At 33.8% G+C, this 15942-nt stretch overlaps 2 non-coding genes across 2 annotated transcripts; both read right to left on the minus strand.

The window, feature by feature from the left end:
- Positions 1-7996: 7996 nt before the first annotated feature.
- TRNAS-GCU lies at positions 7997-8078 on the minus strand. The gene has a single exon. It is a non-coding gene; the product is annotated as a tRNA-Ser (tRNA).
- A 4782-nt stretch (positions 8079-12860) lies between these two features.
- TRNAG-GCC lies at positions 12861-12931 on the minus strand. Its single transcript has one exon. It is a non-coding gene; the product is annotated as a tRNA-Gly (tRNA).
- Between the last annotated feature and the right edge of the window lie 3011 nt (positions 12932-15942).

Here is a 15942-nt window from a genome sequence, read left to right on the forward strand (position 1 = left end):
CCCGTTGAGTTTTTTTACTTGTATATATGTATTATACATTATGTCTTAACCCTAGGTGTTTAACTGTGTGTTTTCCTTGTAAAGCGAGTTTATCTATTTAGTTTATCTACTCTTTATTTCTCATATAGTTAGATTATTTTTAGCTATTTAGTTTATCTACTCTTTATTTCTCATATAGTTAGATTATTTTTAGCTATTTAGTTTATCTACTCCTTATTTCTCATATAGTTAGATTATTTTTAGCTATTTAGTTTATCTACTCTTTATTTCTCTTAGTTATTGGTAAGGCTATAAAAGCAAAGTTCAATATTCAATAATATCATCAAACTCAAATTGTTTAGCCAAGTTCAATATTCAATAATATCATCAAACTCAAATTGTTTAGGTTTCAGGCTTAGTCATTCTTCGATCAAAATTGGACTGAGAAAAATATTAAAATTTATGAGAACACAGCTGAAGAAGGAGAAATCACAGAGGAAAGGACAAAACTGATTGCTGAAACAATTGAACCAGTTGCTGAAAACGAAGAGGGAGAAATCACGGAGGAAACAACTGAACTAGTTGCTGAAACCGTCGAACTAGTTGCTGATAACACTTTTCTAGTAGCTATTTCACAAAATTTGTCAATAAGGGATGAGAGAAATCGACATCCACCTGTATGGTATGCATATTATAATTTCGGTGAAGGCTTATCTGAAGAGGATGAAGAAAAGGAATTCTTAGTGATTTCAGATCCGGTGCATTTTGAGGAAGTTGTCAAAAGTCCAAAATGGAGATTGGTTATGAATGAAGAAATCAAATCCAATGAAAAAAAAAAAAAAACGAGACACAAAACTTGGAGGTTCTACCGGCGGGGAGCAAAGAAAATAAGAGAGAAATGGATTTATAAGAGCAAGGTAAATGAATCTGGAGAAGTTGATAAATACAAAGCAAGATTGACGGTAAAAGGCTACACACAAGAGTAATGAATTGATTTTACGGAAGTGTATGCACCTGTGGCCAGAATAGATACTGTTAGAATGATAATTGCTTTTGCAGCCTAGAAAGATTGGAAACTCTATCGGTTAGATGTCAAATCAACTTTTTGACGAGTTAAAAGAAGATATTTTTGTTGAACAACCAAAATGCTAATTCCAAATGGGAAGTGAGGGGATGGTGTACAAACTCCAAAAGGCTCTCTATGGGTTAAAACAAGCACCTAGAACATACGTTTAGTCGAAAAGAATCATACTTCATTAAGAAAGGATTCAAAAGCAGTTCCAATTAGCAGACACTCTTCATCAAGAGGAAGGGAGGCAAAATTCTTATTGTAGGCATTTATGTTGATGATCTTTATTTATTTGAGATGATGAATAATTATTGGAGTTTAAATGTTCATGAAGAAAGAGTTTGATAGGACTGACTTAGGTCATATGAGATTTTTGGTCCTTAATCTCAAATTAATTAATTAATTAATTAATGTTTTGATGATAACAAACCTACACCTAATTGTTAACAATTATCAGTCTAAAGTGTAAAAGTTGGAAATAACGATTCCAACGCGTTTTTCTATTACTCAAATAAGAGCCAAAACGAAGAAGTTACGGTCCAAACAAAATGTCTGACGTGCTGATGTGGCGGCAAAATTGAATCATTAACCAATCAAAGTAGGACACTTAGAGGGAGCTTTTAATTACTTTTAAAAGCCAGGTTTTATAACAACGATCATATATAATTTGAATTATAAAAATAAAATAAAAAATCGTTATTCACATTATTTTTATTAATTTTATATCATATTTAAATATTTAAATATTTGAATATATATATATATATATATAAATTTTGGAAACATATTTATTCTCGCATTATTTTTATTAATCGTGTACCTTTCATTTTTGTTTGAACACAATAAAATACAAGAATGTTTTAATGTTCTACCTCCCATTTCTCTTTCTAATAATCCATATTAAATCCTATTTTTGCTTCTACTTCTCTATTTAAACTCATCATCTCCCCTATACTTTAACACAACTTTCATATTTCATAATTTTTTTTTATCTCAATTTTTCTAAAGTTTCCATTGTTGCTCTCTCTCCAAGCTTCCAAGTTTATTTTTCTTCATCTTATTCTTGAAAGAGTTTTTGATTCTATTGTGAGAAAATAGTTGTGAGTGATCAAATTGTAAATCTACTCTTTTAGATGGTTATGGTGTGTTCCTACAAAATTCAGATACTTGTAATTGTTTGTTCCTAAGCCGTGGAAAGGATTGAGTTTGCTCTTGAACTCGTAAAAAGAGCGGGGTGTAGCGGTTGGGTTTTGATCCGAGGAAAGAGTCGAGAAAAGTTTTTTAAAATTCTCAAGAGGCGCTTGGGGAGTGGAGTAGGTCGAGTTTGACCGAACCACTACAAAACTACAGTGTTATATTTTCCAACTCTTTCATGTTTAATCTCGAAATTCTTATTGTGATTTATTGCATGTGATAAGTTTTTCATAATTGCTTATTGTTATTTCTTGAACTATTTTGTTGTATTAATTATCATCTTCTACTTATTTTTTTTAAAAAAAATAAATCATACTAAAAAAAATTAATCACTTAACTTTATTGTTAAAAGTCTATTCACCCCTCTAGGGTTGCCATACCGATCCAACAATTGGTATTAGAGCAGGTTGCTCTTATAGATTTTTTATGTAAACTTTATTGTTAGAGTTTATGGTAAACCTATGTGTTAATAATGGTTTTTGTGAAGAACAATCAATCTCTAGGCCTCCTTACTTTGATGGAAAAAATTATACTTATTGTAAAGCTAATTTGTTTGCAATCGGTTGATTATCAGTTATCAATTATGGTTAAGTGTTAGCAAAGACCCTTACATCCCAATAATTAAATGGAGGATGAATCTGATGAGTGAAAAAGTGTTATTTTAATACTAATGCTACAAATGTCTTTATTATGTCCTAAGTAAGGATGAATTTAGTAGAGTATCTATGTGTTCTTCGACGTATGAAACTTGAAAAACTCTTGAGGGAACAAATCAAGTTAAAGAAAGAAAGATTAACATGTTAGTTTATAATTATGAACTATTTAAATTGGATGCAAATGAATCTATAGGTGATATCTTTACTAGATTTCCTAATATTCTAAATGCTTTGAAAAATCTTGGAAAAATATATTCTACTCCGGAAAATGTAAGGAAAATTCTCAGGTCTCTGCCTAAAAGTTGGGAAGCAAAGGATCTCACAAAGCTTCCTTTGGATGAACTTGTTGGTTCTCTCATGACACATGAGATTACCATGAATGAGCACATGATAGAGGAATCCAAAAAGAAGAAAAGAATAGCCCTAAAGTCCATCACATTGGAAGTTGACTCCAACGATGAGGAAGCTCCTAATGAAGATGATGTTGCATACTTCACACGTAAGTATAAAAAATAGCAGGGTGAAAAAAGCAGGGTCATATGCTATGAAAACATGATGAGATAATATGCTATGAATGAAAAAAGCAGGGTCATATAAGAACGGATTGTCTCTCCTCAAATCATCTAAGAAATCCAAGGAAAAAGCAATGAGGGCTACACTACTTGGGATGATTGTGATGAAAGTGCATGTGATGAAAAAGTAGCAAATATTTGCTTCATGGTTCATAGTGACAAAGAGGATGAACAAGAGGATGAGGTTTGTTTGAAAGCCTCCAATAAAAATAAGTGGTACTTGGATAGTGGTTGACACATGACTAGAAATCAATTCAAGTTTGTGAATTTTTCCAAGAAGGATGGTGGCTTAATAACCTTTGGTGATAACAAGAAGGGTAAAATAATTGGTGAGGGTACTGTAGCTAATGACACTTGTACTCTTATTGAAAATCTATTTTAAACTGATGGTTTAAAGCATGACTTGCTGAGCATTAGTCAATTATGTGATAAAGGTTTTAGAGTTATATTTGATAAAAATAATTGCATAATTAAAAATGTTACTGATAAAAAAGTTTTGTTCATTGGAAAAAGAGATGACAGTGTGTAAACTAATGATTTAAATTATTGTCCTACAAGATAAATGTCTTTCGGCTTTGCACAATAACTCTTGGCTATGGCATAGAAGATTAGGACAGGCTAGTATGTACTTGATTTCAAATATCTCAACAAATTCATTAATGAGAAGCCTTCCTCAATTTAAATTTGAAGAAGATAAAATTTGTGACAAACCAAGTTTTCTTCCCAATCTAAAAATGTGATTTGTACTGGACCTCTTCAACTATTACATATGGACTTATTGGGCCCTCCTAAAATAGCTACATAAGGAGGGAATTACTATGCCTGTGATGGTTGATATTTTTCGAGATTTATTTGGGTTTTAACAGTAAAACATAAGAATGATGTTTTGAAATATTTTGCAAAGATAATGCTTTTTATCATGACTTCTCTTGTCCAAGGACTCCTATTGAAAGGAACACGGGTACTTTGAAAGAATTTGCTAGATCAATGTAATACTCTTTCTAATGAGTATATTTAGAGTGATGATTTAGAAAGAAATTCTGGAGATTTACTTGTCAATGACAAAGGCAAAGAAACTATTCAAGTAAAGAAGAGGTGAGCTCAAATGAAAAGAAGGAAGAAATTTCTTCAGATATGCCTTATCTCATCCCAAGGACTTGATTATTGGTGATCTCGAACAAGTGAAAACTCGTTCTTCTATTAATTTATTTGATAATCTTGCTTTTGTTTCTCAAATTTAACCAAAAAGACTTAAGAATGCTGAAAATGATGAGTTTTGGATTTGAGTTATGCAAGATGAACTTAATCAATTTGAAAGGAACAAAGTTTGGGAATTAGTCCTTCGGCCCTCTAATATTTCTATTATTACAAGTTTTTAGAAATAAAATTGATGAAAATGAGAATATCAATACAAATAAAGCTTGTAGCTCAAGGTTATTGTCAGGAGGAGGTATAGACTATGAAGAAACTTTTGCACCGGTTGATAGATTAGAAACTATTAGAATGTTACTTGTTGTTGCTTCTTACAAAAATTTTATATTGTATCAAATAGATGTGAGAAGTTCATCCTTAAATTGGTATATCATGGAGGAAGTTTACGAATAACAATCTCCCGATTTGAAAATTTTGATTTTCCACATCATGTCTAAGTTGAAAAAGGTTCTTTATGGCTTAAACAAGCTCTAAGAGCTTGTGTTAGACTTAGTAATTTTCTTATTCGGAATGATTTTAAAACGGGTAAACTCGACACTGCTCTTTTATTAATATTAAAGAAAATGATATGCTATTAGTGTAAATATATCTTGATGATATCATATTTGGTTCTACTAATCCTTCTTAATAATTTTCTAAATGGATGCATAATGGGTTCGACACTGCTCTTTGTGCTAGGTTTCAATCCTGTCCCAAGGAATCTCATTTACATGCACTTAAAAGAATATTTAAATATTTGCTTATGACTATTAATTTAGGATGATAGTATCCTAGAAATGTTGAGTTTAAATTGGTAGGATATTCGGATGCGGATTGTATGATGATATATTAGAATGCATTGATATGATTATTTGGACATTTGTATTATTTTAGGTTTTCTTAATTTCATATTATTTGGACATGGCCAAAGCGACTTTTTTGTTTTAGGAACGAATCTCGAAGAGGCACTCGGGACAACAAGGGTAGATGATTAATGAGGAATCAATTAGAACTTTCGGACCTACACGGTAGCTTAGAGCACAATAAAGGGTAGGCCCGAACTTTCTATAGACCAAAGGAAAGTCGTGGAAACCTAGTAGAAGAAGGAAGCAACGAGGGCCTACAAGTAGGTTGGTTACCAAGTATATTTTTATACTTACACCTTTCTCCTTTTCTAGTTGGTCAAGGTGGATAGATACACTCCGGGTCGACACCCCTCTATGGTGAGATTTTGAGTTTAACTCCTCCATCTCTATCTTCATGTACTCTTTCCATCCTTCTAGGTTGCATAATAGTTGCATGGTTATTTCTTCCTCTCCATCTTCCTTCAACTTGTCTTTCTTGTACTACTATACTTTCATCTTCTCGTAATCTTCATTCTTGTCTTTGTTGTTGCGCCCTTCTTTCTTGTCTATCTTTCCATCATCATTTCCATCATATCTTGAATAGCTTGAAGAATGGTTGTATTAAGATCTGGTACGGGTTCTCCTTCTCCATTATGTGACATTTTGTTATCAAGAGGCCTCTCCACACTTCTCACAAAAATTTCACTCAGGGACACTCGTGTTTAACACTCAAAGGTAGGATTTTGGTACTAGGTCAAGAATGTAGACGTTGGTTTTTTTTTTTTCGATAATCTGAGAGAGAAAAAAATTGATAGAAAAAAAAATAACAATAAAGATATTTCACCTCTAGTGCGGCCAAAGAACATCGACCAAATGATCTGATACCAAATGATAAGCGCCAACAACGCTGGATTTTGCAAAACTAGAGGTCCTTCTAGAATCCTTGCCAAAACGTTCACAGAGAAAGCTAACTTAACGGATTGATTCCAACCAAGAGCTGGTTAGAAGATGAATGACTCTTAGATCGAACTTGGAATCTATGATTGTCACTTTTAGATACCAAGATAATTCACTCCAGAATTAGCTTGATCAAAACTAATTCAATGAATCAGTTTAAATATCAAACCTAAAGCAAGGTTTGAAAAGAATAACACCAAAAGGGTATCAAGAAAAACACAAAGGTTTTGTCTGTATTCAACCAAAAAAACATCCAAACATGAATATTACATGCCTCTAAATAGGACCAAAAGATAACCCTAACAAAATAAATTTCAGCCACCAACAACTAATAAATGCTAATAAATGCTATTAAATACAAATCGAAGAAAATAAGGTAATTCATAAATTGTCTTAATTGGTAGTTCAACTACCAAAGCCAAGTCTTCGAATTACTTTCCAATATCAGTCACTCCAATATTTTCTTCATTTGATTCTTGAATCTTCTTTGTATTACTTCTTGCAATTGCTCGTTCGGGTACACAGAACTGATCAGTTGTTGGATTCATATCAGAAATCAATTAGTTGTATAATCTTTTTCGTTTGTAAATATCTTGAAATTTCTGACACAGGTGTTGTACGTCGTTTTAAATTTATCTTTTCATCGCAGTTCGATTTCTCGAGATCCAACATTGGTTTGAGAGGGGAAGGAAGCATTCCTTATAACTAGGGTGTGAATACCTCTATGAGATCGTGAGGTAACGAGACAAAGTGGACAATATCTTATAAAAAAGTATTCCTTATAAACGAGTCGCTTTGCTATTACAAAAAAATGAACTTTTCGTCGCCTAGGAGATTCAAACTCTCGCGAGGAAACCCCATGTACTTAGTAGGCACACGCCTTAACCACTCGTTCAAAGCAACTTTTTTATTTTAGGATTGAATCTCGAAGAGATACTAGGGACAACAAAGGTAGATGATTAATGAGGAATCAGTTAGAACTTCGAGACCTACACGGTAGCTTAGAGCACAGTAAAGGGTATACCCAAACTTCCTGTAGACCAAAGGAAAGTCGTGGAAACCTGGTAGTAGAAGGAAGCTATGCGGGCCTACAAGTAGGTTGGTTACTAAGTATATTTTTATACTTACACCTTTCTCCTTTTCTAGTTCAGTTACTTGTCAAGGCGGGGAGATACTCGGGAGCTCTACTATCACAAAGGGGTGTCGACTCGGAGTGTACGTTAGTTGTATTAGACCTCGGACTTCAATTAGTTGTATAATTTTTTCGGTTGATTTTGAATTCTTTTGTATTCCAAGCCATTTTTCCAGTTTGTAAATAACTTTGAAATTTCTGACCCAGGTGTTGTATGTTTTTTAAAGTGTAAAAAATTTTATCTTTTCATCGCTTCCATCCCAGATTCAACATATTTGAGAGGGAACAAAACATTCCACACATAAAGGTGTGAATACCTCTATGAGGTCGTGAAGTAACGAGCCAAAGTGGACAACATGTTTTAGCGGTGGCCTTTGGCTAGTACAAAAAAATAAACTTTTCGTCGCCTGAGAGATTCGAACTCTCGTGGGGAAACCCCATGTACTTAGCAGGCACACGCCTTAACCACTCGGCCAAAGCGACTTTTTGTTTTAGGAACAAATCTCGAAGAGACACTAGGGACAACAATGGTAGATGATTAATGAGGAATCAATTAGAACTTCGGGACTTACAAAGGGCCTACAAGTAGGTTGGTTACTAAGTATATTTGTATACTTACACCTTTCTCCTTTAATAGTGTACTGGTTAAGGTGGGGAGATGGAAACTTAGTAGAAGAAGGAAGCGATGATTTTTTCTAGTGTACTGGTCAAGGTGGGGAGCTGCTCGGGAGCTCTACTACCACAAAGGGGTTTCGACTCGGAGTGTTGATTAAAGNATTCCTATGCATTTTGGTTTGCGTTTTCTTCTCAATATTGTTGATGATTTTACTCAATGTACTTGGGATTTTCTTATGCAACATGAATTAGAAGTACATCATTTGTTTATGAACTTTGTTAAATTCGTTCAAACTCAATTTCATACTACTATCAAGATAGTACGGTCAGACAATGGGACTGAATTTCTGTCTTTACAACCATTTTTTACTTTGTGTGGCATTGAATTTCAGCGCACTTGTGTCTATACTCCACAACAAAGATGAGTCGTAGAGCGTAAGCATCGTCGTATCCTAAATGTAGCTATCATCATATCCTAAATGTAGCTAGGTCTCTCTCTCCTCTTTCAGTCACACGTTCCACTTAATTTTTTGGGAGAGTGCATTTTAATTGTTGTTAATCTTATAAATAGAACACCATCACCATTTTTATCTAACAAGACACCCCTTGAAGCACTCTACAAACAACCACCTACATTTCATCTTCTTAAAGTTTTTTAATGTAAATGTTATGCAATTGTAGTACATCCTAAGCAAAAATTTGAATCTCGGGCAATTTCTGGTGTTTTCATAGGATATACTGATGGTTGCAAAGGCTCCAAGTTGTATGACATACAAGCTCACAAATTATTTATCCACTGTGATGTTAAATTATGTGAAGATGTTTTTCCTTTTTCATCAGCTTCACAAACTTTGACATTAGTTTCTTCGACTCTCGTTTTACCACTTCATGATTCATCCTACTCAAACATCTATTCTAATCCTATCCCACTTTCTATTTTGTCATCTCCTCCACTTTCTATTCCTTCTCCAGATTCACCCACTAATTATAATCCTATCCCTCCTGATACACCAGTTTCACTCCGATGTTCTACTCGTACCAAACAACCTTCAGCTTGGCATAATAATTATGAGATGTCTTATGCAGCCAATTATTTAACCTCTAGCTCAAGTCCCAACATGAGCACCAGGCATCCCCTTCATCATTACCTTTCTTTCTCTAGTGTTTTTCCTACTCAATCTGCTTTTCTATCTCTTATTACAGCCCGACATAAGTTAAAACTTATGATGAGGTAGTTGGCGACCCATTATGGCAGCAGGCTATGAATGCTGAAATTGCAACTTTGGAACGTAATCATACTTGGTCTCTCGTTCCTCTACCACCTGGCCATAAAGCTATTGGCTATCGTTGGGTGTACAAGATTAAACACAACTCTGATTGTTCTGTTGAACGTTATAAAGTTTATCCGGTAGTAAAGGGGTATACTCAGGTTGAAGATATTGATTACAAAGAGACATTTTCTAATACAACAAAGTTTACTACACTTCGTTGCTTACTCACTATTGCTACTTCTCGAAAATAGTTCACACATCAGTTGAATGTTCAAAATGTATTTCTCCATAGTAATCTTTAAACAGGGAATGAGGGAAGGAGTGAGGAGAAAATTTTCCCTATTACATAATTAGGACTAGAGACCGAGATTATATTCTCCATTCTTGTCCCCTCCTAACTCCCTTGACCTGTCTCGTTCCCTGCCTCAAAGAGAGATTTTTTAAGTTCCATTTCCAAGTTTTATATGTTTCTAAAGATGAAGAAATCTATATATTTTCCATTCCAAACTCCAATGGGTTTGATGTCTTCCAAGCTTGGGTGGGTTGAATGTGTTGCTTTCATTTGTTTTATTTATGTAATAACAAATGTCTTTTACTTTTGGATTAGTTTTTTTTTTTTCTCGCTAATTGAACTAATTTATTTATGTCATTAGGGTTGCTTTATTTTTGTCTCGTTTCCCAACATTATTGTTGATTCAACTATTTATTTATGACTTGGACTATATTTTTGTGTTGTTTTTCTTAGATTTTAAAATTATGTTATCAAATTTTGAGTTTATAATTTAGGCACAGATTAAGTTTATATTTTTCTTACTAGAGTAGATGAAATGAGTTCAATTTAGGGCAACGTGGTTCTACTTCAATTTCTAATAACATGAGTTGATCAAAACCAATGGATAGTTTATATCTAAAAATAAAACGTATATATTAACAAATTTATTTAAAATGACTATTTTTTTTAGAGAATAATAAATGGAGAATTTTGTTGTTATGTTGCATACAAGTGATGCTATGATATCATATACACTATTCTAGGATTATGTTATGTCATAGAACAATGTTATGTTTTCGATATTATTTGATGCATTAACCTTCATGTATCATGTCATGTAAACTATGTTAATACGTACCCTCTATGACTACGAGACATTAGAAAATCATGTATTATGAATGGGAGGTGCATCGAGATACTTTCCCATTATGATTAGTACAGACACATACCTTACAATTTTATGTTCCTTATGATATTATGTGGGTCTTTTCCCTTCATGGTATTTGGTAGTGTGAGTGTGCACAAGCTCGACGAGCCAGCCCACAGAGTACTCTTATACGAGCCTACCTAGTGGCCAATGTGCACATTCATGGGTCGTGTGTAGGATAGTACAACATATTCAACCCTGCTCGGACTGAAAAGCAAAGCCCAAACCCATGTCACAATGCATTTATGAAAGGATAGGTCCAACTATATTACACATGATTCATTTTCCGACCCTAACAGTGAGGTTACTTATTGAGTATTTATTAAAGTACTCAAACCATGTGCTACTCTTATTTTCATGTAAAGGTAAGACACCCATTTACAGATGACAACGTCGCTTTGAAGGCCAAGGAACCAAAGTTAAGGAAGTTGCATTCAAGTTATTTTTAATGATCCTTAGGTTAGACAAGGGCACTATTTAAACTCATCTTATCTATTTTCCATCCATAACAATATTGTTTTAATAAATTTATTATGAACATTTAAGCCTATAGCACCGTTTATGAAACGTTATAAATGAATTCTTTCATGCATAGTAATCATGTCATGTATTGTCATGTATGCAGTTGCCGATGAATCAAATTTTAATTTCATTTCGAATATTTTGAATAAAATTGAAACTTAAGGTTAAAATAAATACATCAACCAACCTAAAGGGATAAGAAATGAGAAATTAACTCCAAATGTAAATTTGTTAACTTAATAAGGATTATTTTAAACTTATGTTACTGTTGTAAATTTGGCTCTATTTCTCAACACTAATACCTTGTTTAATGTTGAGGTATTAGTGTCAAGAGAAACTCAAATCTAGATCTTTTATTTTTTAAACTAAAAAATTATTAGAATTATAGCTTTGATATAACAGACCACAAGAAATTAATATGGTATTTGTGTATGCATTTTTGAAAAAAAAAAGGGAAAAACTCAAATCTTTGATCTTTTATTTTTAAACTAAAAAATTATTAGAATTATAGCTTTGATATAACTGACCACAAGAAATTAATATGGAGGGAAAAACTCAAATCTTTAATCTTTTATTTTTTAATCTAAAAAATTATTAGAATTATAGGTTTGATAAACAGACCACAAGAAATTAATATGATATTTGTGTATGCATTTTTTAAAAAGAAGGGAAAAACTCAAATCTTTGATCTTTTATTTTTTAAACTAAAAAATTATTAGAATTATAGCTTTGATATAACAAACCACAAGAAATTTTGAAAAAAAAGGGAAGTAGGGATTAAAAGTGTTTGTCTTTGGTATAACTTTCTACCTTAAGAATAATAGTTTAGGGATCATCATTGCTCCAACGTAGAATCAAACTCAGGATGTACCTCATATCAACATTGCTAATCTTCAAGATGCTCGAACTCGGGTCTGTACCGTGGCAGGATACTATTCTACCAATAGACCACTAGCGCATCTACCTTAAAGAAGATCCATAACGTACTCGTATTTTGGTCATCCAGTTCTTCCGAAGCCCTTCACCTTTAATTTCACTTCTCGATTTAAAAACAAAAAGCTTGATAGTCCTACTCGTGAAATTTATAAATATAAACAATGCTGTAACAAACACAAGTTTGAACATTTTGCATTAATATCATCATTGCCAATCTTCAAGATGTGCTCGTACCGTGGCAGGGTACTATTCTACCACTAGACCACTAGTGCATCTACCTTAAAGAAGATCCATAACGTACTCGTATTTTGGTCATGCAGTTCTTCCGAAGCCCTTCACCTTTAATTTCACTTCTCGATTTAAAAACAAAAAGCTTGATAGTCCTACTCGTGAAATTTATAAATATAAACAATGCTGTAACAAACACAAGTTTGAACATTTTGCATTAATATCATCATTGCCAATCTTCAAGATGTGCTCGTACCGTGGCAGGGTACTATTCTACCACTAGACCACTAGTGCATCTACCTTAAAGAAGATCCATAACGTACTCGTATTTTGGTCATGCAGTTCTTCCGAAGCCCTTCACCTTTAATTTCACTTCTCGATTTAAAAACAAAAAGCTTGATAGTCCTACTCGTGAATTTATAAATATAAACAATGTTGTAACAAACACAAGTTTGAACATTTTGCATTAATATCATCATTGCCAATCTTCAAGATGCACCAACCGAGAATCGAACTCGAGTTTGTACCGTGGCAGGGTACTATTCTACCACTAGACCACTGGTGCAGGTACCTTTAGGCATATCCATAACGTACTAGTATTTTGGTCATGTAGTTCTACTGAAGCCCTTAACTTTTAGTTTCACCTCACGATTTAAAAAAAAAAAAAAAGCTCGATAGTGCTATTCGTGAAATCTATAAATATAAACGATATTGTGACAAACCCAAGTTTGAACATTATGCATTAATATCATTATAGCTAATCTTCAAAATGCACCAGTCGAGAATCGAACTCGGGTCCGTATCGTGGCAAGGTACTCCATACAATACACATATTTTGGTCATGCAGTTCTTCTGAAGCCCTTAACTTTTTGTTTCACATCTCGATATAAAAACAAAAAGCTTTTTGTTTCACATCTCGATATAAAAACAAAAAGCTTTTTGTTTCACATCTGTACCAAACCCAATTTTGAACATTATGCACTAATATAATAATCATAGCTAATCTTCAAGAGCTGAGAATTGAATTCGGGTCTACATCGTGGCAGGGTACTATTCTACCATTAGACCACTGGTGCATGTACCTTCAGGCATATCCATAACGTACTCGTATTTTTGTCATGTAGTTCTTCTGAAGCCCTTAACTTTTAGTTTCACCTCACGATTTAAAAAAAGAAAAAGCTCGATAGTCCTACTCGTAAATTCTATAAATATAAACGATATTGTGACAAACCCAAGTTTGAACATCATGCACTAATATCATCATTGCCAATCTTCAAGATGCATCAGCCGAGAATCAAACTCGGGTCTGTACCGTGGCAGAGTACTATTCTACCACTAGGTCACTGGTGCATATTCCTTGAGGCATATTCATAACTTACTTGTATTTTGGTCATGCAGTTATTCTGAAGCCCTTAACTCTTAGTTTCACTGCATCTGAAGCCCTTTAACTTTTTGTTTCACCATTCGATTTAAAAACAAAAAGCACGACACTCGTGAAATCTATAAAGTTAAATGATATATTGTAACAAACCCAAGTGTGAACATTATGCAGTAATATAATAATCATAGCTAAAATTCAAGATGCAAGAGCCGAGAATCGAATCTGGGTCTACATCGTGGCAGGGTACAATTCTACTACTAGACCACTAGTGCATGTACCTTCAGGCATATCCATAACGTACTCGTATTTTGGTCATGTAGTTCTTCTGAAGCCCTTAACTTTTAGTTTCACCTCACGATTTAAAAAAAGAAAAAGCTCGATAGTCCTACTCGTAAATTCTATAAATATAAACGATATTGTGACAAACCCAAGTTTGAACATCATGCACTAATATCATCATTGCCAATCTTCAAGATGCATCAGCCGAGAATCAAACTCGGGTCTGTACCGTGGCAGAGTACTATTCTACCACTAGGTCACTGGTGCATGTTCCTTGAGGCATATTCATAACTTACTTGTATTTTGGTCATGCAGTTATTCTGAAGCCCTTAACTCTTAGTTTCACCGCATCTGAAGCCCTTTAACTTTTTGTTTCACCATTCGATTTAAAAACAAAAAGCACGACACTCGTGAAATCTATAAAGTTAAATGATATATTGTAACAAACCCAAGTGTGAACATTATGCACTAATATAATAATCATAGCTAAAATTCAAGATGCAAGAGCCGAGAATCGAATCTGGGTCTACATCGTGGCAGGGTACTATTCTACTACTAGACCACTAGTGCATGTACCTTTAGGCATATCCATAACGTACTCGTATTTTGGTCATGCAGTTCTTCTGAAGCCCTTAACGTTTAGTTTCACCTCACGATTTAAAAAAAGAAAAAGCTCGATAGTGCTACTCGTAAATTCTATAAATATAAACGATTTTGTGACAAACCCAAGTTTGAACATTATGCACTAATATCAGCATTGCCAATCTTCAAAATGCACCAGCCGAGAATCAAACTCTAGTCTATACCGTGACAGAGTACTATTCTACCACTAGACAACTGATGCATGTTCCTTTAGGCATATCCATAACATACTCGTATTTTGGTCATGCAGTTATTCTGAAGCCCTCAACTTTTAGTTTCACCTCACGATTTCAAAAAAAAAAAAGCTCGATAGTGCTACTCGTGAAATCTATAAATATAAACGATATTGTGACAAACACAAGTTTAAACATTATTAATTAATATCATCATAGCTAATCTTCAAGATGCACCAGTCGAGAATACAACTCGGGTCCGTATCGTGGCAGGGTACTCCATAAAGTACACATATTTTGGTCATGCAGTTTTTCTGAAGCCCTTAACTTTTTGTTTCACCTCTCGATTAAAAAATAAAAAGCTCGATAGTGCTACTCGTTAAATGATATACTATAACAAACCCAAGTTTGAACATTATGCACTAATATAATAATCATAGCTAATCTTCAAGATGCAAGAGCCAAGAATTGAATTCAGGTCTACATCGTGGCAAAGTACTATTCTACCACTAGACCACTGGTGCATGTACCTTCAGGCATATTCATACGTACTCATATTTAGGTCATGCAGTTCTTCTGAAGCAAACTTTTAATTTCACCTCACGATTAAAAAAAAGAAAAAGCTCGATAGTGCTACTCGTAAATTCTATAAATATAAACGATATTGTGACAAACACAAGTTTGAACATTATGCACTAATATAATAATCATAGCTAATCTTCAAGATGCAAGAGCCGAGAATTGAATTCCGGTCTACATCGTGGCAGAGTACTATTCTACCACTAGACCACTTGTGCATGTACCTTCAGGCATATCCATAACTTACTCGTATTTTGGTCATGCAGTTCTTCTGAAGCCCTTACATTTTAGTTTCACCTCACGATTTAAAAAAAGAAAAAGCTCGATAGTGCTACTCGTAAATTCTATAAATATAAACGATTTTGTGACAAACCCAAGTTTGAACATTATGCACTAATATCAGCATTGCCAATCTTCAAGATGCACCAGCCGAGAATCAAACTCTAGTCTATACCGTGACAGAGTACTATTCTACCACTAGACCACTGATGCATGTACCTTTAGGCATATCCATAACATACT

The sequence above is a fragment of the Cucurbita moschata genome, unplaced genomic scaffold (genome assembly GCF_002738365.1).
Source record: "Cucurbita moschata cultivar Rifu unplaced genomic scaffold, Cmos_1.0 Cmo_Scf00160, whole genome shotgun sequence".
Taxonomy (NCBI): Eukaryota; Viridiplantae; Streptophyta; class Magnoliopsida; order Cucurbitales; family Cucurbitaceae; genus Cucurbita; species Cucurbita moschata.